Here is a 26,503-nt window from a genome sequence, read left to right on the forward strand (position 1 = left end):
GTGTAAGCAGTACCAACTTCAATCGAGCGTTCCAAGGTTCCAGCGGTAGTCCAGCCCAGCGACGTCGTTCGCTCTTGTAAATAACGGATTATCCACGCATCACTTGAGTTTTCTTGAACGCCCCATCACCACTGGTTCAAGTTTCGTTGGGGTTTTTTTTTGAGAGTATTTTCAACTCCTACCACGATGGCTCCGAGAAGATGTGGGAGAATGAAAGTGCAGCGGCGGTGGTGGAAGCGACGAAATCCGCATGTAAAACGTGTTCAGCATGTTTACTATCGTTAATAGTTTTTTTTTTTAAATCGCGCTTCAACACCCGCCGCGTGTTCTATGCTCTGCTGCTGCTGCTACTGCGGTGAAGTGATGATGGGAAAGCGCCATTCGTTCGATGGAATATGGGAATGGTTGTGGGAAGAGAAGGGATTCGGAGGTGGAGCGATGCGGCGGATGGCGACGACAACAGCGAAGACGCCGTCGCCACCGAGGAGTATACTGGCACATTAAAAATGCACCAAAGACATAAAGAGATTTGAAAAGTTCTTTCAGTTCCCACTGAGGAACAGTTTTTGGATTCGGTGGAGCAGCGGAAACAGGGATGGTTGAAATTTTTGGACAATTTAAAATAAGAAAGACATTTAACACTGTCTTCAACCAGAGGTTGCAAAGTCTGAAACACTTAACACTTGACAGCGGACAACACACAACACCCAAGTAGACAATTAGGGAAGTTTCCTGTTAAGAAAAGTTCCATCGGCTGGACGGGAGTTATGCCCTCATCTCCGTGGCACACTGGATACGCCTGATCGACGGTTGACATCGCTAACCGCACGACCACGAAATCCAAAAGGTAGCATTGCATTTTACAAGTTGGTTGACGTATGGACAGCAGTGCTGAGATTTGTCATTGTCATTCAAAGACTTTCGCGCTATATTGAGAAAATTGTTCATCACATAGGCTTGATCCTCAAAAAAACGTTTGTCAAAATCTCATTCATTTCTTCGTCAATGACAGAGATTCACCTGGTAACAAAAAGTGTAATTTCGTGCACTCTTAGTCACATTATTGCAATCCAAGGAGTTGAGAACGTAGATGCTTCTCTGCACTTTAACGGCTCCATGTAATTGTTTACTCAAGTAATTTAATTTTGTTTAAACTTCTTCTTCTTCCTCGCATTGCAAGCTTATTGCGTATGGCATATTAGCTTATTGCGTGCTCTCAACTTTGTGTTCTAGATGCGCTTCCACAGTTATTAATTGAGAGCTTTCGATGCCTGTACCATTTTTGCATTAGTATAATTGTGTGGCAAGTACAATCCAACCCGAAAAATTCCTAGACCGGACCGGGAATCGAACCCAGCCACCTCCAGCATGGTTTTGCTTTGTAGCTGTGCCTTTACCGACTGAGCCAAGGGAGGTCCCTAATAAAAAAATATGCACATGTTCGTCATTGACAGCATAGTCGCTGACTATTGACATGGTTTGCTTGACGATGGCTGTTAGCTCATATGAGCAGAATTTTGAATATCGTCGTGTAATGTCGAGATTTTGCAGCACTGATGGACAGAGTCTTCAAATTGCTGTCATGATGGTCATTTTTTTGCTGCCCTGCACTAAGCGCGTAAAAACAATAATTTTTTAATGTTATGTGGGAGCTGAAACTTGGCTCTTGAAGTTTCATAGTAACGATGGGTAAATTATCAGAAAAAAATGGCTACAATCGAGCTTAACTTAAATAAAAGAAAATGATGCAAAAAAGTTGCTACTAAGCTTTGTAAAAAATAACCCTTAAATACATATTTTTTAACTAGTTTGTTTATTTACTAGGCTCAGTCGTGTGTGACACTTTGCGGAGCCAAAAATCCGTAATTTTTTATTTAACATTTTAAACAGCAGTAAATCCAGGTTAGTATTGGGTACCAATTACTCGTCGCGGGCTCGAGGTTAATGGGTAACAATTTCGATTGGAGTGAGCTAGGTAGGAAACAGGTTTCTGAAGCCTCCTTCAGATACTACTCTCGAATGATTGGCCAAACGCTGGCTGGGCAGTGGCTAGTAGCACAGCAACAGGTGGATAATAAGACTGGGACACAATGGCTGGAAAATGTGTGGAAAGGAGGGGATGGTCACATAAGTCTTAACATCACGCGAATGAATCCCCGACTTACATCCACTTACATCCAGACCTTTGAACCACGCTCTCGAAGAAACATTTGGAGTAATGGAATGTAACCACCGCCCAACCGAATTACTTGTTCAATCGTTTTGCCTACTTGGAAGAGAACTCTGACGTACTAATGGGAAAATTTCATCATGTGAAATTCTTCTTTCATAAATCTCGCCTTGTTGTGCACCCACCTTTGCGATAGAGTCCGCCTTCTCATTGCCTGGGATTGAGCAATGTGAGGGGACCCGTACAAAGGTAATCATATATGATCTTTCGACCAGCAAACCCATCTGCTCCCTTACCTTTGAAAGGAAATAAGATGAGTGCCTACCTTTTTTCACCGACCGAATCAGCCTCAATCGAACTGAGACTATCCGAGAAGATGAAGAAATGGTCTGTGGGCATGTCAGAAATCATCCCCAATGCGAAATTGATTGCTGCTAGCTTAGCAACATAAACGGAACAAGGTTCCTGAAGTTTCCGGAAGACGGTTGAGTATTGAAGACACAGAAGCCAGTGGACCCATCAATGCGTGATCCATCAGTGAAAAATCTTCTATTGCAATTGACTTGTTGGTACTTTTCAGCAAAAATATGGGGAATTGAAATAGGTCGAAGTTGATCTGGAACTCCTTGGGGGAACTGTAGTTAGTAAAGCGTACACGAGGGGGGTTATAGCACGGAAGGCTAATATCCTATGACATATAATTAAGGTAGATTCGCACGAATATAGTCTGGATGCTCAATTCGAGCATTGGTTCGAAGTTTTCAATCACAAGGTTGTTACTGACACTACATTCGATCAATACTCTTAATGAGGGCTCCCAGAAACGGTTCTGCAGGGGTTTTACGCCCGCTATTGAATGCATACAGCCAAGGGCAATACGTAAACAACGATATTGAAAACGTTCCAATTAGATTAGGTGGCTTTTTCGTGCCGAGTTGTAGTTTTATATAGTTCAATGAGGTTTTCCGGGTGAGCAGCCCACCATGTCCCGGAAATTGATCGTAGAAAGTTGATCCTTTGTTTTGTTTCAAATACGTAATGTGGGTACCCCAAGTGCATTTTGAATCAAACCAGACTCCAAGGTATTTGAAGGTTAAAGATTGGGTAATGTCTCTGTCCAAAATATTTAGACGCAGTTGGGCTGGAAACTACCTCCTTGTAAACACTACCAATTCAAATTTCTGGCCCAGAAGGACAGATTACTTTGGGAATTTTGCAATGGTCTTTGCAAGATTCCCGCACGTGGACCTCTCAGGGAAACCACGGCATCGTCTGCAAGCTGTCTAAGCGTGCATCGATTATCTAAGCAGTTATCAAAATCTTTGACATAGAAATTATAAAGTAAGGGACTTAAACATGAACCTTGAGGTTAGCCCATGTAGCTAATTCTAGAAGTTGTCAGTTGACCTAGATTGAAGGTTATTTGTTTTTCTGACATCAAATTATACAAGAAATTATTTAAAATACCGGGTAATCCACTACTGTGCAGACTGTCTGACAGTATGTCTATGGAAACTGAATCAAATGCGCCCTTAATATCCAAAAAGACTGAAGCCAATTGCTCCTTGTGCGCAAAGGCCAGTTTAATATCAGATGAAAGCAACGCTAGACAATCGTTTGTTCCTTTTCTCTTTGGGAAACCAAATTGCGTATTTGAAAGCAGGTTGTTTGATTCAACCCAATGGTCAAGTCTTGATAGGATCATTTTTTCTACTAATTTCCTCAGGCATGATAGCATAGAGATCGGACGGTAAGAATTGTGATCAGACACTGGTTTCCCAGGCTTTTGAATATCCATGCTGGTGGAACTATATTGAGTTCCATAAAGGAATTATGAAGGTTAAGTAATCGACTTTTAGCGATATCGGGGAGGTTTTTTAATTTGATCATATCGCTCCCCGGAGCAGAGTTGTTCGATGAAAGAAGCGCCATTGAAAATTCCAGAGAACCATTACTTCGGGATGTATCCCGTAAAGTTGGTTGTGCTGGTACATAGTCTGGCTGGACAAACCTTTTTAGCGAAGTTGAATATCCATTGGGAGGAGTATTCCTCATTGGAAGATGAGCGGTTTCGCATATAGCGAGCCTTTTTCCATAGCGTTGTCATCGAGGTTTCTCTAGAAAGTCCCTCGATAAAAGTACGCCAGTAATTTCTTTTCTTTGCTTTCAGTAAGTTTTTAGGCTTTTTTTCAAGCTTTAGATACTTTTCAAAAAGCTCAGATCTTTCATGTCTACGGTAATCTTTAAAGACATCGGAATTAATCATATCGTCCGGTCATTTTGCACAGAGATGGCGCTGTTCCGGTAGGAAGTGATAAAAATCCCCATATAGAATTTGAGAGAAGTGTGGGAATAATTCGCTTTCGGTGCATATTCAGGTCAAAAAAAAGTGAACGACAACCTAAATAAATTAGTCAGAGACTTTGTCGTTTAGTTTTTTCCCGGAAATTATTGTTAAATAAGCTACAATTAAATAACAATGAATTTTCCCCATACAGTTTTACCTGCTTTACTACCAGTCTCCAGAGAGCCAAAAAAATCAAATTTGAGAGAGAAAATTCTCTCTCACGAGCTCAATCGCTCAACATGCCATGTATTTTGATGACACTCGATTTGTGATTTCCCTTTCACAGCTTACAAAATAGAGTACCTGTCACTATAAAACATGTCTGGTATCTCTATATATGCATTTAGTTTAACATTTGAAGTCCTTCCTTTTTTACATATTCTGCACAAAAGATACTTTCCACCCCGCCCCATACATAAAAATCGACGGGAAATTCTGTGAGGGGTGAGCTATTTTGTGTGCAGAATGTGTAAAAAAGGAAATATTAATCTAAATGCATGTATGGAGGTACCACACATGTATTGCACTGCACTGTCCTCTGTGAACAATTAACGTAAAACAGATTATGAGTAGTTTTCCATAGATGTCACCGCAAACAACATCAGTGACATCTGATGGAACATGAATGCAGAAGCTTGACAAAATGATTGATTCTCTAGATACATCTTTGTACATTCGTCATCCCATCCAGGGGTGGCGGGTCTTCTTCTGAAGGATGCACTTGGAACACGTCGTTTCTGAGCTTCTAATGCGCTTTTGTAGATCAGTTCGGTAAATAAACTTTACTCTTCCAATGGTGGCAGAGGATCGGTAGAGTCAATACCAAGAATTACCGCCGATGCATTTTTTTCCAATCAATATTCCTCGTGAGGTCAAAAGGAACTTGAATTGACTGATCTGATTTTTGACTACCACATTTGATTGAAATAACGGCGCCGGTGGTGTAGTGGTAAGCGTGATTACCTCTCACCCCAGCAGGCCTGGGTTCAATCCCAGTCGGCGCCGCCGGGATGTTCTGAGGCATAACATCTCTGATCACGCCTTCCTTCGGATGGGAAGTAAAGCCGTTGGTCCCCGGTTCATGAGTTGATGGGTCGATAGGTAGGGTCCAGGTGTGGGAGCTGCCTTCCTGGCACGTCGGTAGCATTGGTGCTCAGCACGGAAAACAAGATCGACGGAAAAAACAAACCAAAGGGAATTTGATTGAAACAATAATTTGTAAGTGATCACTACCATGGGAACCATTGATTACCTTCCACAGAGCACAAAGATATATCAAGACGGCTCTTACGAGCAGGAGGTTTTGCTATTCGTGATGCTTCACCAATGTTCAAGATAGACAAGTTGAACTCGTCGCACAAATCATAGAAAATACCCGCTATTGTCATCGTATGATTCACCCCAGCCAGTACCGTGTGAGATCATATCGCCCAGTATTAGAACTGGAGATGGGAGAATAGTAACTGAACTTCAAAGCTGAAGGCGGTTTATGGAAATCCTTGGAGGAACATATACAGAAGCTATGCAAAGATCTTTGTTCTTCACATTTATTTGGCAAGCGACAATTTCAATGCCTGAATTTGTTGGGATTGAGATTTTATAGAAGGGGTAGCACTTTTTGATCCCGAAAAGTACGCCATCATATGAATCAACTCGGTCCAGGCGGATAATCATGTAAGTTTAGTTCATCTTCAGAAGAAAGCCATGTTTCACAGAGTGCAAATATATCACAATCAGAATTGTGAATCAAATATTTGAACGAGTCTAATTTAGGTATTAAACCACGACAGTTCCATTGTAATAAAGTGATCATATCTTGATCCTCAATCGACGAATTATCCATCGAAAGATATGAATTCACCAATGAGGGGCCATGATACAGTCAATTGCTTTAAGTAGTTTGCAACCGTGAGAACAAGCAGGTCAATAAGCCCTCGAAGTGGCGATTCGTCGGGAAAGCCGAGGGTATTCAAAATATTATTCAAAATTATACTGTATTTTTATCGCTGTCAGTTTTTCGAAAGTTGAAAAAAATGGCGTCACCCGAAAGCAACGTCGCGAATTGATTTTTCGCAAGGACCTGGAAAATCCTCAACTCTCTCATCGGGACATCGGAAAACAACTCGGAATCGTGCAGTCAACGGTGAGTCGTGTGATTAAACGTTACTACAAAACTCTGAGCATCGAGCGGAAGGCGAAATGCGGTCAGAATGGATGTTCTGCGTGTCGGTGAGATCGTTTAAGCGGAATCCCAATGCTTCGGTCAGGGATGTGGCCCAAAAGTTGAATCTGTGCAAGTCTTTCGTTCAGAGAGCCAAGGACCGGGAGGGACTGGATACGTACAAAGTGCAGAAAGCTCCGAATTGTGACGAATGGCAAGTCACGGGCCCGGAAACTGTACACCCAGATGCTGACGATCATGGATGATGATACTAACGTCAAGGCGGACTTCTGGCAGCTACCGGGGCTACTGCTCTTCACCGCTCAGCACAAATTTGAGGTTCCGGAGGAAGTAAGGAAGCAGAAACTTCTAAAGTTTGCCAAGAAATACGTGATTTGGCAAGCGATCTGCTCATGTGGCAAACGTTCGTAACTACCGGGACTATAAACTGGGAGATCTACCTCAAGGAGTGTCTACAGAAGCGTCTGCTTCCTCTGTTTAAGCAACACGAGGGCCCTACGATCTTCTGGCTGGATCTAGCTTCGTGCCACTATTCAAATGTTGTCTTGGAGTGGTACGAAGCCAACGGGGTGTCACTTTCGTAGCCAAGGACATGAACCCTCCAACGCACCGGAACTAAGGTTCTTCAAAAAAAAAATAAAGGGTTGTGCCCTAGACACGATCGTAGTATGACGCAGAACCACGAAAAATTGATGTGTGGCATGCATTTTTAACTATTATTATGAATGGGGCGGGGCAGAACGTATCCATTTTGCAGAATATGTAAAAAAGGATGGACTTTGGATGTTAATATAATTACATATATAGAGGTACCAGATATGTTTTACAGTCAGTTATTGGTAATCCATCGAGTGTATGTTTCCTGTTGAGCAATTGTTTTTTTTTTTAAATGTTGGCTCTCCATGTAAAAAATTAATTGAGGTTTGCTTAAAATTTATTTTCCGGAAAAAAATGATCGTCAAAGCTCATGTCTTTTTCAGGTTATTGTTAAGGGGAAGGGACAGAGATTGTTGTTAAGGGGGAGGGGGTGTAACATGCATATTTTGTCATTTTCATTCCTCATTGTGGTGAACACGCCGTGATCCACCTTTAGCCGCTGACTTGGTCCTGCTTGCTGCAGGACATAGTGCCACGCCGTCCGAAGCGGTAATGAGCAGAGGCAGGAGAGCAGCGCTGATTTATATATTTTCAGGTTCAAGCAGAATGATTTGCAACCAAGTGGTATTCGTTTATGATGACTGGGTTTGGGAAAAAGGCTTATTTCATGAAAACAGTGATAAAATTATCATTTGAACATTTTCAAAAGTTTAATTACAGAAAAATTGAAAAAAATATTTATTTCAGAAGGTTTGTAGTGTAATATCCTATCGATTGGCGTATTTGGATTTTAATTTCATCTATAAATGACAAAGTTACAAGCGTTCAAAACCTAACACTCCTTCACCACACATATTTTTTGATTTGCACCCCAGTATAGTCGACAAAGATGTAGTTCTACGTCAAAATACTGGGCTATTATGAAGCAGGCACTACAGAAGCATCCCAAGCAGGTCAAATATGAGGAAGACATGAAGACAAAGTGGGCTTCTGTACAGAAGCTGCAGTCAGATGTTGTACAGAACCTAATTAGTGGAGTTAACTGTAAGGTGCGAGCGTGCGGTTGTGGTATTGAAGTTGAATGAAATAAATATGCCAAAAACTTACTAATGGGTTATATTTTATTGTCTGAAGTTTTGAAAAGGACCGGTCAACAAGGTAATTTTCGACATTTTTCCGTGATGCAATTTGATGTGGGACACCCTTTAGCTCCTCCACCACTGGCTCACCCACCCTACTACTCAAATAAAGTTCTCAAAAAATTAAGAAACAATCTAGAAGACAACAAAATGCTACTCAATAGCTTCGTCGCCAGTGGATATGTCCCACTTTTTTGAGATTTCGTCCCACTGTGGTTCGGCCACAACTTACGCCGATTAAACGTCAAAAAGCTCTATAGACGGTCATAGATATAGACCTGTCAATGTGCTGCCATGTTGTATCCAAAATGAACATTTCAGGCATAACATTTGATAACGGCACAAAAGCATTTGTAAACAAACTTTCTAAGGCCCTTTACACGGGAACCAAAGTACGCCCACGCAAACTAACAACATCATCGGATAGGGGCAGCTATCACCTTTCCGAAAGTGGTATTGGTTTACGTGGGCGTACTTTGGTTCGCGTGTAAAGGGCCTTAAAAAGTTTGTTTACAAATGCTTTTGTGCCGTTATCAAATGTTGTGTCTGATTTGCTACAAGATTTGACCAGGAGGCTGGCAACCCCATATCAATCCTATACGTTTGACAGTAGGCAATATCACAGGATTCATCAGTTCTTTAGATTTAAGTTAGTGTTTTAGAAATAGTTACCATATTAAATCAAATGAAATTCGTAATCCTCTCAACCTTTCCCCATCCTTAAATTGTAAAACTCCCTAACCTCGAGACGACCGCGAGTAATCGGTTAAGCCCCCTTAACTCTAGTTTTAAGATTCTTATTGTAGAAGAAAAAGAATACATCGGCTCTGTAAAGTTTATTCGACTGAGCCTGTACAAATAAACGAATTAACAAAAAAAAAGATCACGTGACTTATTTACATACCGCCCTCCTGACGTATACATGGTAGAAAGTGACGGAAAATCTTGTTGTAAACAGAGCGACAAGAGCAGATGATAGCAGCTAGGACCCTTGATTTGACGGTTTGTTTGGATACGTCAACTCACGTCTATAGTAACTGTCACTGAAAAAGTGAATGAAACGGACAGTGTCTTTCCATCCTATTGCATCTTTATATTTGAAAACACCCACCCCTGGATGCAGTTTTAGCAACAATCAATACGAAACTAACGATTTTAAATTGGCTCACCACTTAAGTAGCCTATTGGTCCCAAGCAAACGATTAACGTACCCTATTCTAGTTGAAATTCTATTACTACACTATGTTTGTTTTGATTCGCTATGAAAGTTTGACAGATAACATCAGGGGTGTGTGGATTCATGTAGAACATGCAGGGGTGAGTGAAATAGCTTGGGACTGCTTGGGACCGTTGTTCTGGTACTGAGTGAGCCAAAAATAATAATGATTTTCTTCGGGACCCAGTGGTCTTAGAGTTACCTCTATGGTTTTAGTGCTGAACAATGCAGCCCTTCGCCGTTTTGTACCTGAATAAGAGTCGTAAAAATGTGGATAAAATCGAGAAAAATCAAAAGGAACATGAGAGGAAATCCCACAACGGAATTTTTCAAAGGATCAGGTAAGCTATAAGTTATGTTTGTTTCATTTCTGAGTCTCAGTATTATATTTGTGTAGGCACTGCTGGTCCAAACCGTTCCGATGCTACATCCAAAATCGCTGGTCAGAATCAATCCGTCGTTGATCCGAGTCGATCCACCGCACCTCCCTCGATTTCAGTCGTTACGCACTTTTTCTCTTCCATAAATAAAAATGCAATGAGGTTTTATAGAAAATCAATATAAGAACTTACACTAACCATTATGTTGAGTTCCATGTGATTTGAGATATCGCACGATGCATTTCGGCGCATGTCAGAATCTGTCCACTTCCCGGGGGTACCCGGTACATCTGAAAGAGGCCCTTGTGGGTCTAAATATGTCCACTATTGATCTTATAGCAAAATTCTAATATGATTTGAGATGTCGCATGATGAGTTTTTGATATATCAATCTTTTGTGAATTCTCCAGCTAAATCTGGATTTCACATTTTTGTTCATATCTTCGGAACCATAATTCCGATCAGGAAAAAAATCAATAGCAATCTATGGAGATCTAAACATATCTTCTGGAACTTGTTCCACTCAAATTGGTCCAGCCATCTCTGCAAAAATTGAGTGAGTTACACTCATACGAACTTACATACATACATACATACATACATATATACTCACATCAACACTGTTTGAGAATGAAGTTGGTTTACCACCCCGTCACACGCAAAACTTCTGCTTATTTTATGCAGCCCAATTACAGACATCTCTGAAATTCACAGACATTTTTCGCAGACCTCTGAAAAAATGGCATCTATGGCCCACAGCGCACTATGGGCAAAAATGGGTCCAAAATTACCCAAAATTCAATATCTCAACAGCACGCTGAATTCCGGCCATGAAAAACGACTTTTCCGAAAGGAAATCGTCCGGGGAATCGATTGCACGTGTTCCCATAGACCGGAGAACCTTATAGGTATGTGTTTTGGACCATTTTACCCCATTTTCCCCTACTTTTTGGAGGAAATGTTTTTTTTTCACAGCTCTATTTTTCGTAAAACATAAGCACTTTATGCATGGTTTTAGAATACTATGTCTTTAAACAACACTTGAGATATTAGGAGAATACGGGGTATACTTTAGAGGGGAGTAAGAGGTAAATGTGAACGCTAAATTTATTTTAATTCATAAAAATGTTGAACGATGCGATTGTTTGAATGACCCCAAAGGTTGCCTGCAATGATAAGATTTTTTTTCGAAATTTTAAGGTTAATTGGGGTTAAATAAGTTTTAATTTACTGCTATCTGTTTTAAAAGAGTTTTCACTTTTTTTGTCTGTATACAGCAAAACGATAAAGTGGTTCTCAGAATGTTGTAAAAATTGGTAGTTTTGTTCCTTATCGCAATATATTAGACCCATATTTTTTATTTTGTCCCTAATGACTATTTATATATTAGAGCGGTAAAAAAAAATTCTTTCGATTTTTTTCAAAGATTTATAACTTTTGAACTGTTTGGCCGATGACGGAACTCAAAATACCAAATGAAAGTTAATTAAAAGCATTTTTCATAAAAATCTTATTATTGTAGGCAACCATAATTTGTATGAATTGAAATAAATTTAGCGAGCGTTCAATTTTACCCCTTACTCCCCTATAAAGTGTACCTCGTATTCCCCTTATATCTCATGAACTGTTGTTTAAAGGCATTCTAAAACCATGCATAAAGTGCTTATGTTTTACGAAAAATAGAGCTGTGAAAAAAAAACATTTCCTCCAAAAAGTAGGGGAAAATGGGGTAAAATGGTCCAAAACACATACCTATAAGGTTCTCCGGTCTATGGGAACACGTGCAATCGATTCCCCGGACGATTTCCTTTCGGAAAAGTCGTTTTTCATGGCCGGAATTCAGCGTGCTGTTGAGATATCGAATTTTGGGTAATTTTGGACCCATTTTTGCCCATAATGCAGCGACTCACGGAGACCTACTGAATCCGATCAGTAGCGGTGCGGCTTCTTTCTCCTTCTTCGGTGCATGTAAGCTCATGTGGGCCGCAGCTCGCTGCTTGCGGGCAGCCGTTCGTTAAGTACTGGAGAACAATGTTCAACGCCATGCGCCGCAAGCACTGCTACTGCTGCTGCTGCTGATGACGACTGACCGGACATCCCCGCACAGATTGAATAAGCACTGTTTGGCGAGACCGGATGGAATTCGATTTTAAAATCTGTGTTGGGTAAAGCACTTGTTGCAGGCAATCGGTGATAATTTCGATCACCATTGCAACAATTAGACATTTGTGTAATTATCAATAGTGACCTATTGGAAATTAATTAAAGTGTTCATTCAAGCAGATCAGTAGAAAAATATCTAATCGATTGGTTTGCTTAGAATTAAAATCCATCCGCTATTGACAGAGTTATAAGTGGTAAAACCTGACCAATTTTCGTAACGGGGTTGATTTTGGTTTTTTGAAATTGCACTCCCAAAATGTTGCCGAAAGACGTAATCTTACGTCAAAAATCGAATTCCTTATTCTAAATTTAAAACTTTGGACCGGGGGTCAAACAATCGATTTCGAGTCCTGATAAGTACCTTATTCAATTATTCACAAATAAATCACTCGTTCTTAAACTTTGAATCACCCGTGTGTCAAATCGCCTTAAAAAAAGTGACACACAAGACGTCCGTGGGACGTTGCTAACTGTCGCGACACTTTGCGTCACAATTGGCACTTTATTGTGCTGCGCATCCTTGTTCTTTTCTTTATGCCCGTTTTCAAATCATTCGAGAGTTGATTTTCGTTCCCTCCAGCTACTAGGGCTACACGACACCACAATAATCAAGCAATGCAGCGCCAACGGCGGCACCCCGGCAGCAGAGGGCAAATTTATGATATTATTGTAAAATGAAAAATCATAACTCATTCGGATATTTTTATTATTGCCTTGCCTTGGTGGCGCGCGCGTGGCCATTAAGTCTCGACTCGTATAATGGGCCCCAAGGATTTGATTTCTTTTTATTTTGCATCTGATGCCTCCACATTTGCAATCTCAGCGTTAGCGGCAACACAGCAGCGCCATAAAAATGGCGATTAAATCGAATTTTAATCGAGTCCAATTTTTAAGTAGATGACGCTCGTCGGTCGTTTTCTTCCCGCTTGCGGTAAGCGATGCAATGGGTCTTTAATTACAGAAAAAAAAACTGAACCACTTTCGTTTGCTTTTTTTTCTCATTCCGAATAAATATCGATTTTTATGTCCGTGGTTTGAGGTTAAGCCAAGTGATAATCTTTTTGCTTGACAAATGATGGGGGCTGGGTTGTGGAGCACTTTTCGGTGAGTGTTTTTTTTTTAATTCACAATGCAGGCATAATGACATTATGTATTGAAGTCTCCACCATCAACCATAGTGGATGCAGGAAGAGTTTGATGTCACCACCGGCCGGTAATGAGAAGTCTCATTAATATAGCTAGGATGATGTTGATTACGATGGGGAAAACTGCTTGTGGGAAGAATTTGAAGGAAAACCGAGAATGCCCAGGATTGCCAATATGAAAACATTCTCCACCAGATCGATTCAATGTTTTTCCAAGGCGATGCTTATGTTTATTGGAAATTCATCCTTCGAAACACACCCATCAAAGAATGGAAATGTATCATATCTTATGCATAAAAATGATTTTATTATCCTTCGTGAGGTGGAAAAATGCCTCTACGTCTCCGAGGATGACTTCAAAAACAACCAACACACAGCACGGCCGATTAAACCAACTCAAAATTGAGCAAAAATTTTAAAGGATAAACATTTCGAATATGAGGAACATCGAGGGAAGTTTTACTCAGTCAGCTTCTAGACTGAGTAAAAATTTTCTCAAATTCGAGCAGGTTTTTGAGAAAAAGTGAGGACAATTTTACAGTGAGTGACCTACGTTTTTGCGATTTTGAATGAAAAACCCGCTCAATTCTGAGCCGATCTCATTGGCCGTATGTCTCTAGTTAAGAGCATCGGGAAATGCACAAAGCTTCTTCGCAATCGTCGCAAGATGAAGTGGAATGATAGGCTCGAGTCGGCACGTGGCGGCGTGGAATCCACGCTCCTGTGAGAGTTCCGTGCTGCAATGGGATTTTCGAATTAGTTCGCTCGCTACAAATCATTGCATTTTGTATAATTATTTAATCATGGCAGCGGAAAAATGTGTCACGAATCCGTTATTCATTTCACGGGCGGCATAAGCTATGCATGGATCTCAGCCAACAACGTGTCGGAATGGAAATAATTAAGAAAATGTAGTTTATGAGTGGCTTCTTACGGAACCGCACCGCACGCATCGGATCGTAAATATCCTCGCTCAGGAAGTGAAACTCGGCATACGTAACCCCTTTAACAATCTAGATTATCCCCAGCCTGTTGGCTACAACGAGCAGGGGGTAATAAAAGATCTTATCCTCAGTTGTTCCCCTCTTTCTCCGGGGCTCAAATTTTCCGCCATATGTGCTCGTCTCCTGCCCACCCCTTTCGGGTGTCACGTTTAAGCGATTTTCGATTGAGAGGACGGTGCGGGACGGTTGAGATGGGATATGGTTTGCTGCTCTCGAACAAGCTCGTCAAAGTGAAGGGCAAAGCAAGCTTGGGGGAGGCTCATTTCCTACTAACGAACCCAAGGCCTCAATGCCGACATCATCATTATCGTCGTCGTCGTCACCACCAGGAGGAGTAGGCGTGTAGGCATAGCAGTAGCAGCCAGACCAGAACATTCGTTATCGGGAGGAAATTCTTTAAATTTTTGCCACCAACGCCACTTATTTACGACGGCTGGCTCCGTTCGGGTCGTCCTGTAGAAGAAAAGGATGCGTGTGCGAAAGATGCGTGCGTGTTCAAGACTATCGACGAGGAGGGTGTTGCTTTCTTGAATCCAAGAAATTTGGGGCTGCGAAAACGGGAAATGGCGTTAATAGAAAACACTTGACTTTGATCTCAATTTCCTTCGGTTTGTACGGTTCGAGTGCTTAGGTTGGAAGTTAAGTCAAATAAATTAACTTCGTTTAGAAAAAAAAATGTATGTGTCGTACCCTTGCAGGCTATGATCGAAGACACCAAATCAAGACGACTGGCAACTCTTCCATTTTCTCATATGAACGCTATGAGACAGGTACAATCGCGTCATCTGCCGCTCAAAGGTAAATGCTTCGAACGAATTTGATAGCAAAGATTACATCCTCAGAAGAAGGGTTTGTGTATTTGTTCATTTTTCTATGCGTTGCTTCCACCTTCACTCAAGCGCAGCGCTATTGTATCTGTCGCTTGGATTCTGGCAAAGTTGCCAATCTTCTTGCTATGATGTCTTCGCTGTGATGCTCTTGAAGGTACATGGTAAAGTTACCTACAATAATTGTTCAGAATTTAGCGGGCTTGGGGCAGTGATGTTGTCGTAAAATTTGAGCTAAGTGGTCGCATTTAGCTATTTTTCGAGTGTATCCTATAAGGCATAAATACGTTAGGCATACGGACGTTAGGCATACGGACGTTAGGCATACGGACGCTAGGCATACGGACGTTGGGCATAATAGACGTTAGGCATAAAGTCATTAGGCATAATGTACGTTAGGCATACAATTCTTTGCTGCTGTGCAACTCTAGAAACCTGTTTCAGGCATGGTAAACAATGCTTAAATTAGGCTAAGCGTTGAATAAAAAATGATACAAGTTAAACAAACATAGTTTATTTAATAAGCACAGTTTGGAATCCATTATTTATCATATCATAAATGACGTAGCTACATATTTACTTAGATGCAAGATTAGTAGCGATAGCGGTTAAACCATCAGGCAATGAAAACTCAGCATAGTTTTGAACTATATCTTGAAATCAATCGCATCTAGAAATAAAAAAATCACACATTTGTTGTAATATATTCTTTCACACATATTGCAATTGTCAAAGAAGAAAAAGTTTTCCTCAAAGAACAGCTCATGAAATAAAGAATGGTGAATTTTGTGATTTTTCATGCAATAACAAAAAAAAGCTAAGGTTGAATAAAATATGATGCCAAAGAACAGCTCATGAAATGAAGAATGGTGAATTCTGTGGTTTTTCATTCAATACCAAAAAACCTGCTATACTTTTCGATACAACGATTCTGTATGGTTGTGTAGCGGTTGTGCTTTCGGGTTGATATTGTATGGACGTGGAAGTGGTGCCAGATTTTTTGTTTACATTTTATATATTTATTTTAAAATTATCTCAAAACATCTTACCAGTGTTTGAAGTTTTCACTGTTCACTGAATAATTCACGTGTATTTCCGCAACCGTTGAACCCCCATGTGTCAGTAAACTAAACTGATTTCATTGTATCGGCGGGACAACGAATCATGGCACATAAAGAAACAGAGAAAAATAAATCTTGCTGCATCGATGATCAAATACGTTCACACAAACGATTTACTACTGACGGTATCATCGAAAGAATCTTTATATTCGTGTGTACCATTCGGCATGGATTGTGTGCGTAAGTTTCTGTTCATGATACATCTGCGTATCGCAGTATAACACTGGTGAATGGTTCATATTCAGCAACATGTAATGACACTGAATATGAATGGTCAAAAGCTGTTGCATAAAGTGAACATTAACTTTTCACATCGAATGACGTGGGTTATTAGGGGAGATTTTGTATTGCCAGGTTCCTAATTTTGCGTATATATTCTTAAGAAGTTTAACCATTGAAATACTATATTCCTGAAAACTTTTTCAGAGGATTTCCAACAAAATATAATCCCTAGTAACCATCATGTTCTTGACTGAATTTTCTTTATTGGTCGCAATGTTAAGGTGTCGTCCACTGTTGTGGTGATGTGGCATGTGCTAGCAAGTCAAAACATCATGAGAACATTCCTCTCATTCCACAAAACATGCATGCAACCTCGATCAATGTCAGACACCCACTGCCCCACTACTGTGGCGGCGATGTGGCATGTCAAAACATTATGCTGAAACATTGCATGTGGCGAACGTCAACATGATGTTAGTCAGGTTAGTTTCTGATATGGCGGCGGAGTGGCATCTGTTAGCATGGTAAAAAAGCTTGTCGAGGTTTGCTTTACGCCACACTTCATCCACATGATCTTTTGGCATGTTGTATGATGCCGCACCGTCGCCACAACAGTGGGCGCCTCGTCTCGTGTCCGCAGTACTTTGTTCTAGAGTTTTTTTTTCCGATTACACGAGTGAATCCCGTAAATTTAATACACGTGGGATTTGATTTAATTGGTTCAAAAATGGAATACCCCTTGATCCCGGCGATATAGCAAGTTACTGTGTTCGGCAAACATTTTCAGGTGACTAAGATCTTTCGGATGGTGGACATATAAGTTCAGAGTTTAGACACTAGGTGGCGTAAGTGTATATATATGAGATTTTTTATGCGCTATTTATATCTCATGAACCTGACATTCATGGAAAATACAGTCCTCAATTTTTTTTTTCCCCCGTGGACAAGGCCTTCTACATGAAGAACAGGTTAGTTGCGAATGCTCTTGTTACGCGGCTCTATCCCAAGTAACAATTCTGCAATCATTTGGCATCTACTATGATTTATGATGGTTTTAAGGCAAAGAATAATCCATTTAGTTTAAATACAGAATTTCACAGTGTAAAACGTTCCTGCTTAGTAGTTCACCTTTTCGCTGTTTTAAAAACCTTTTCCAGTCTGGTGAGAAGTCAAAAACTGTCTTGTTTTAAAATTAAATTTAAAGTAGTTCTCAATCCCACCATAAAACTGTTCTATAAATCAATTATAAACTTCATTAGCATTTTTTTTATTAATGTCTTGATAAAATACTCTATAAACCTGTTCTATCATTATCAAAACAATCATAAAACCATTACGTTTTAAATGAGAGTAAAAGGCATATATTGTTGCCTTTTAGGCTTTTAAAAGTGTATCATAAAATCTCCTCTGTTTACAAATTGAACTTTAAGGGTGGATCCTCATAGTGAATAAAAACCAAATTTATGACAAGGATATCTCGAAGGATAAACGAAGTTGGAGGAAAAATTCAAGCGATGCTAACGACCGAAGGGAAGTCGATTTCAGTAAAATTTAGTTCTTTAGTACTTTAGAACCAGCACGTCCGGCGGAACGGGTACCATCAAGCAAAATGGCTTTAGATAAATACAATTCAGTCTGCAAGTTTTCTTCAAAAAAGCCATTTCAAAACTTTATGAATTTGTTAAGGATTTCTTGAAAGCAAAATAACTTTTTCACAAATGGCCCATGAAAATCAACTTTTATGCCTCCACCATATTACAATTATTTTGTTTGTTGTTTTCGAGGGGGACGAAAGTCCCAGATTTATTCAAATGTTGCCAAAACTAACTCTAAAATTCGATGAATCGATTCATAGTCGAACAAATCCATTTTATCGATTATATCGGATATAATTAATTAATTAATTTATCTTTATTAGGGAGGCTTTCAGCCTTGGGCTGGTTCGCCTCCAAATCGGATATAATCTAGCTTAAATCTCTAAACACGGATAGTATCTGTTTGTATCGTTCACATCACTGTTATCGGATCACATCTTTATAATTATCATGACAAGTAACGGTGACACCCGTTTGTTTATAAGAAAGGAACATCGTGGAATCTCGACCAACAATGCTAAAAGGTGAATTAGCTTTTTTAATCAAAATTTCAATGCTCTTTCCTCGTGAACCGAAGCTTGCCTGGCATCCGGTGAACATAAGCATCGATATGGCATCTATGGTTTGGTCATGTTTGGCCATCAATGCCGGTAGTAAATTTGGTCACCAACTCTCCATGCAGATAATTTCGTTGCTTCCAGAGTTGGTACTTGTAGCTTGAAGGGTTTGAAACAATCACAAAAGCAGATGCTCAGGAAGTGGCAGGTCACATCACGCTACACACTAAAAATAATGTCAGCATAATGCTCGATAATTCTAACACATTGAAGATTATCGATGAATAGTGGATGAAATCGGATAATATCGAAATGCGCGCGTTAATTCAAAACGAATCGATTTTATCCAAAACAAATTTGAGAAAATTAAGCAAATTTTATTGAAATTCGTTAAAAGAAATGTAGAACAGATTACTTTCGTCCCCTCGGTTTTTTTACAATCTTCGATTTTCAATCTATATTTCTTTGGATATAACTTTATTTTAATTAATTTAGCAATGAGAAAATATTTAGAATGCAAAAATCATGAGAAACAAAAATCTTGGCTAAGCTTAATGATCGATCTGAAGAATAAATTTTTTTCTTGATGTAAAATAATTAGTAAAATCGATGTTTTCCGTGGGCGGCCTCAAGTTTTTCGATGTTTTCACGTACATTTCACATCAAATTTTATATGGCACCTAAAACTAGGCCACTTCATGAGAACTATTTTATAGTTTTGGAAATTCGCCAGGATTTTTTTACGATCAGTTTTTATTTGAATTATTTTGATAAGATCGGATGGTATTTATGAATCCTTTTTTATCTTGGTTGTTGTTTTTCTAGTGAACTTAGCAAGCAGCTAGGGTAAATGGCTCGGATAATGGTTTTAATTGTTGCCAAATAGCTTTTATTGTAGCTTAAATACGGTTTTGAAATGGATAAACCATTTTGTAGTAAATCAATCTTGAAGAGCTTCGAAAATAGACCCTTCAGAACCTTCTCCAGAGTGGGCCAACTAGACAGATTCTAGCATCAATGAGGTTTTGGTTGATGCATCAATGGCAAAGCTTTCTTGACCAGGGTTTTATGAATTTTGTTTTATAGTAGCTTTGTAGTATTTTATAAAACTTAAAATGTTGCTTGGGATTGCATATGTGCTTTATCACAAGATCCTGACTTACTTGGAATATACAGGCTTCTACACACATAGTTGCTAAACTAACCAAGTCCTTTCAAATGATGGGCAATACACTCTTAGAAATTATCGCCGACTTCGGTAATTTTTACCGAAATCTGAACAGCTGAACTTTTCGGTAAAATTTATGCAATTCAATTCAATTGCTTTTCAGCTACTTTGAAACTAAATCTCCACTAAAATGACAAGATTTGATAATTTAAACAAGGTTGAAAATGTTTTGATATTATAAAGTAAAGGTCAAAGTTTTACAGAACGTTCAGCTGTTCTGATTTCGGTTTGTGTATGATTCATGCACAAGCTCTTACGTACACTGCGCTAGTGTACGTAAGAGCTTGTGCATGTATCATATCTCAAGATTTTGGCATTCTGAGAAATAACTGTTCACTGCAAAGTTGTTCTGATGACCAAGGTCACTGCAAAGTTGTCCAAAAAATATATAAAAACTTTCCCGTCACGGATTTTTCATACGTTGTAGCAAGCTTGATTGACCATTTTATGGATAATCCGGATCATCTGGACAACTTGTTTGTGGCCTCAATGCCAAATTCAGTCAGATAACACATCAACAAGTGCTTGCGCAAAAAAAAAACATGGGGCTCTAGGACCAGTTTAATTTATTTCCCTCTTTTACGGATGTTCCGGATCTTCCGGAGGACCAGTCTGTGATCATCAATATTCTGGCCACAATATGAAATTAATTCGAAAAACACATCAACAAGAGTGTTCGCAAAAAAAAATGGAGCTCTAGAAACATTTTTTTTTTTTTCCTTTATTATAGAGATTTTTAGCCATAGGCTAGTTCATCTCTTAGCTCTAGAAACAGTTTAATGAATTGACCACTTTTACGCATGTTTCGGATCTTTTAATGGACCAGCCTTAGCCCTCCAGGGTACATATTTGGACCAAAACCCCATATTTTTTCTTAAAACTCACCAATAAGTGCTTCCGCTAATAACTGCGCAGCTCTAACTCCAATTTCATGAATTTACCACTTTTACGGATGTTACGGTGTCCCCGCTGGAAGACACATTGTACCAAAAGAAGGACAGTTAACAATTTCCCCGAAGATACCAGGAAGTTATCTATTCATATAACTTTAATATCAGAGTTTTCTTGACAGTATATAAATTTAGTTTCATTCATTTAAAACCGACCATGACATTGATCCGTGTTCATAATAAATCAAAACTAACTAACTTATCCGCGTTCCACTTCTTCGATTATTTCTACCCTTATTCGCTCGTAATGTACCGCAGGACGAAGGAATGTTTCTTATGTACCTACCTAGCTGCGCTGTGCTACTGCTAGAGTTGGTGCGGCAGAAAGATGACGTTTGCGATTCCTTATGTATCATCCACTGCTTTGTATGGATCTGTACGGCAATGTTGTGCGGTAGACACGAGGAGAAGATATGTGCAGTTCAAAGTTGTATACAATCATTGAACGCGTTATTCGGTGAACTGCTGAGATCGTTTTTTTTTCTGCAACCATCGTTCTTCGTTTTGTTCATTCATTTGGTGCTACAAAACTGAATACTCTTATTCGGCAAAGGTGTCTGACACTTCACTCATTTGTGAATATCTATTCATGACCAGTTACGAACCTGACACACGGTAGTTCAATGGCATGTTGACAGATTTCCAAACACTGCATCTTACCCATACCAACAATTTATGACCGCCACCATTTCAAAATCCAAGATGGCGACCGTCGGTTAGGGAAATACTGTCAAATACCCCACAGTATGGATATTTTTAGAATCGGGATGACGTGTAGAGACTGGAAATCGATGTCTGACGAAATTTTCAAATCCAAGATGGCGGCTTCCGGATAGAGAAAAGCTGGGAAATACTGTCAAATACCCCACAATATGGGTCTTTTTGGGATCGGCATTACGTGTAGGGACCGAAAATCAATGTCTGACGCCATTTTGAAATCAAAGATGGTGGGTACTGCGTAGAGAAAAACAGGGAAATACTGCCAATAACCCAAAATATGGGTATTTTTGGAAACGGGATGACGTGTGGGGATCGGAAATCAATGTCTGATGCCATTTTGAAATCCAAGATAGCGACTTCCGGTTAGAGAAAAACTAGGAAATACTGTCAATACCCCACAACATGGGTATTTTTAGAATCGGGATGACGTGTAGGGACCGAACATCAATGTCTGACGCCATTTTTAAATCCAATATGGTGACTTACGGTTAGAGAAATACAGAGAAATACTGTCAATATCCCACAATATGTGTATTTTTAGAATTGGGATGACGTGTAGGGACCGGAAATTGATGTCTGATGATGACCACTTTCGGTTAGAGAAAAACAGGGAAATACTATCAAATACTACACAATATGGGTATTTTTGGAATCGAGATGACGTGTGGGGATCGAAAATCAATGTTTGATGCCATTTTGAAATCCAAGATGCCGACTTCCGGTTAGAGAAAAACTGGGAAATACTGTTAATACCCCACAATATGGGTATTTTTGAAATCGGAATGACGTGTAGGAACCGGAAATCAATGTTTGATGCCATTTTGAAATCCAAGATGGCGACATCCGGGTAGAGTAAAACTGGGAAATACTGTCAAATACCCCACAATATGGGTATTTTTGGAATCGGGATGACGTGTGGGGATCGGAAATAAATGCCTGACGCCATTTTGAAATCCAAGATGGTGGCTTGTATTATTTTTGAGCAATTTAGGTGTATGGGTCGTGAGCAGATGGACAAAGAAAGAAACTGAATATGTTATTCGCGTAAGTACATGGTGTATTATTTCTGAGCTATAATTTTATTGCAGCGAATGTTCAATATATTAAGTTTTCTATAAAAACAAGAAAATATGTAACAGCGTAAAGTTGTCATACTCAAATAGGAGGAGCTCTGCATAGCTTTTTGGTACTTGGGCTTCAAGAAGGCTAGATGATGTTGTGTTCCCATTGCCACATTCTCCCATATAAACAAAAAATAAAATAAAGCAAAATAAAGTTAAAATAAGCTATAACTTTGCAATGCATTATTGTAGAGACTAACGGTCTTCTACAAATACATGTGTTTTTACTGTTTTAAGATTATTTAGAACATTATATACTTCAAATATAAAAGAGTAAAAAACTATGTATGAAAAACCTAAAAAAAAGTGAAAAATATATGAAAAACCATAAATAATAAGGTTATTGTACTCAAATTTGGGAAGAGAGCGACAAATGAAACCTTCTCAACTTTATAGTACTTGAGCTAAGCTTCAAGAAAAAAAAGTTGGATTTGTGTCCTCACTTGCCCCATTCTCTCCTAAAAGCTTATGAAGTAATGGAAAAATAAAGATAAAAGTTGTTATAACTTTACAAGGAGTAATTGTAATGATTCATGATATTGAGGATTTGTTTTGATTGTTTGAATAATTGTCTAGAACATTGTATACTTAAAAAATGAAATTTAAAGAAGTTAAGTATGAAAAACTAAAATTAAGGGAACTTCCATAGAAAAGCTCCATAACTCTGAAAATAAAGGATTTAAAATTTTGACGTCTTGAGTGAAGTTGCTTGTTTTTACATTGTCTACAACTTTGCTGAAGACATCGTTCTCCTATATCCTCAAAGAAAAAAGTTAGTGCTTTTATTTTTTGTATAGTAAGACATGACTAATTTTTGGCAGTATTACATTATGTAAGATATTTATACAAACATTTTTTTCCGAAGACACTATATGGCTAAATTGTAAAGGCTAGGCTCTAGGAATAAAGTTCCACTTCTTGCCGTTTTGGACCATAGTGCATGGGTGTAGATGTGGGTGAACGAACTTTTCTCCGCCGACAACTGGAATCCGGCACCAGATGCCGAACGATGCACAAACTTAACGGCCTGTGACAGTTCCGTCCGGAGGATTTTGATAGAATTCCTGACGGCGTAGAAGAAAATAAAAATACCTACTGGGAGATTGCAGAATACACCAAATAAGATAACCTCCAGTACTGATCCCTGAGGTACGCCGATTTCCTCTTGGAATGAAGTAGATGGATGGTTCCCGATAGAGCCTTGGAAGGTGCGGTGCCGCAAGAAGTTCCGAGCGAAATGAAGAATATCCCTAGCAACACACTTGTTACTGAACAATTGTGGTTACTTGACCGCAGTGTTGGAAAAATCAGAAATCAATTGATATTTTTCCAGCTCTCATGCGCTCGCAATATCACGCGTGATATTGGAACAAAATTATCATGCTTGATATTGATTTTACAAGCTCCTTTGATATTGCGAGACTATTCACAACGTGCAAAAATCACGCTGAGAGTTGACTCGACACAAAAATGATTCCGCTGCACATCGTTTTCTTAGAAAGAGAAAGTTTGCTATCTCTTTTTACTCTTCACCGATGGCACACACGAAGGGACTGCTGCAAGCCTTTATGGAAGTTTCGGTTGCATTCGGGTGTAAAACAAAAATCATGAAACTCAATCTCACCACAGTTTGTTGAGATTTGCAGCTGGTGAGTTTTGTTAGCTTGATATTCCGAGCTGCGATATCACAGCTTGCAAAATCAACCGCAGTTGTTTGCTTGTTGATTTTTGTCTACGAAAATCAAGCGTTGGTCAGATTTGATTTTTTGATATTTTCCCAACACTGCTTGTGCGCAACTTATTTCAGTTGCAGTTGCAACAACTTATAACGATGGAAGTGTGCTGCTTGGGATGTCCCTTGAGTCCCCAGTCAACAAGCTGTTGGAGAACCGCCGGCATCCACGTGCCGGTATAAGCTTTAGAGATGTATAGTGCAGCTATCTCGAAGTGTTGATCACCCGCCATAGCGTCATGGAGGGCTTGCCCAAGCGTACCAAAATACATATTCGTCCTGCGTCTGGGTCGAAACATATGCTGCAGGTGATCTAACAAGCTGTGCTCATTGAAGAAGCTGCAGAGACGACGATTGAACATCCTCTCCATAACCTTGGAGAGGCAGCACGTAAGAGAAATTTACACTAAATCCAGCGTTAACTACATGTGTACTATTTTTCGCAGAACTTCAAATGAATTTTTCAAATGGTGCAGTAGTGCTGAGACCTTCTTAGATGTCAAGGACGAATTGCCAGAAAAATAAGAGAACTTCGTAGCAACCCAAAGAACTTCTTAAAAGTAAAGGAACTGTTGTGGAATGTCAAGGAACTTCATAGATCTTCAAGAAACATCGTAAAACTTTCGAAAACTTCGTATACATTCAATCGTTGTAGAATGATGTTGCCAACTTGATTTGATCAGTCGCATGCACCAATGTGGTCCCTTCATTCGACGACACCCAGCCTCAATATTCGACATCCGATAATAGTTGAGAATTCAACACGTCATGCCCTCATCTGACAAATATCGCGTGCCAGACATAACCTGCCCCGGAGAGCGATATTGAACCAGGTTCAAAAGTCTAACCAACGTACGTATTCATCGTGGTGGGCGTCGGTTGGAACGGAATCAACAACCACCACTCATCGCTCACGAGGCATTTGAAGTGGGCAACCGGTCAAGTCATCCTCGTCGTCGTTGTGGTTCACAAAAACATCTCAACTCCCCACCACCCATTAGAATCGCGTTATAAATCTCACATCGGACACTTTTCCGATAGCAGTTCTCGAATGTGTTCATAAACGAGCTCTCGACAAACATCAAACTCGGTGCCAGGGCGTTTGTGACGAACAAGAGTCACTCGGAATGCCATCAACATCCATCATGCTTGTCGTCCGTGGGTTGTGTCATAGGGGCGTCACGGGCGGCGGTGTGAAGAAGCATCAGGTCTTCCTGTTCAAACATCCCTTTAATGCAGATAGCTGAACCCAACCGACATACATCATCAGCAGCCAATCGGGTGTGCCATTCCCGGAGGACCCCGATAGGGTGGGTTCCCAGCTCATGGAGATAAGTTGACGGATAGCAAATGAATGTCACTCGGTTCGGACCTAACGAGCGATGGACACTGACGGACGGGACAGGCGAAGTGACGCAGTTCGTTTGATCAACAGAAGAACCTTGGAATTCCGCTCGGACCGACCGGAAGTACCTTCCTGCCTCTAGAATTGCACTGCAGCGGACGAGGGTGGAAAACATACACTCTCCCCTTTGTCAAACACGCTTTGATGATGGTGAAATGTGTGAAAAATGCTCATCTCTCTGACTGATCTGGATGCTGCAGTCTGCTGGTCCCGCACCCGGGAGTGTAATAATAGAGTTGGCCGGGGAGGAGTCCCTATATAGCACCCTTCAGTAAGCTTTCGGCTCGGAGCGGTCAGCAGGAAGGGAGTAAAAGTTGATACCGTCGTCGTCGTCGTCGGTGTCGTTACTGCATCGAACGAGAGACGTGTCCTCTGCAGTATGCTAGTCGGTGATGATTGTCATTAAAAGCTTGCCATTTGACACCGGATTTTGCTCTGATGCAAGGATTTAGATGAGTTGTCTGAGAAGATACCGTAGTTTCTTATATGCTGCAATGTTCAAAGAATGTTTTGCCAAATAAAAAATTAAATAAGTTGCAATTTTTCGAAAAAAGTAACTTTTTCCACAATCCCGGAGCATCCTCAAACTCATCCATCCCAAATCAGCGCTGCCGTACGCAGATTTCCCATTCTATGGAGACGAATGATGCTGATGACACGAGAGCTACGATGGCCTTCATCC

General features: G+C 40.0%; 1 protein-coding gene and 1 pseudogene across 3 annotated transcripts in view; both read right to left on the reverse strand.

Moving 5' to 3' along the window:
- Positions 1 to 12,009, reverse strand: part of LOC135710527 (protein dachsous-like) — a 59,823-nt pseudogene extending 47,814 nt beyond the window's left edge.
- Positions 1 to 26,503, reverse strand: part of LOC135710551 (homeobox protein PKNOX1-like) — a 289,794-nt gene that overhangs the window by 97,564 nt on the left and 165,727 nt on the right. The gene's annotated exons all lie outside the window — the stretch shown is intronic.

Source organism: Ochlerotatus camptorhynchus, unplaced genomic scaffold (assembly GCF_037179485.1).
Source record: "Ochlerotatus camptorhynchus isolate MF236.1 unplaced genomic scaffold, CSIRO-AGI_Acam_v1.1 ptg000391l, whole genome shotgun sequence".
Classification (NCBI taxonomy): Eukaryota; Metazoa; Arthropoda; class Insecta; order Diptera; family Culicidae; genus Ochlerotatus; species Ochlerotatus camptorhynchus.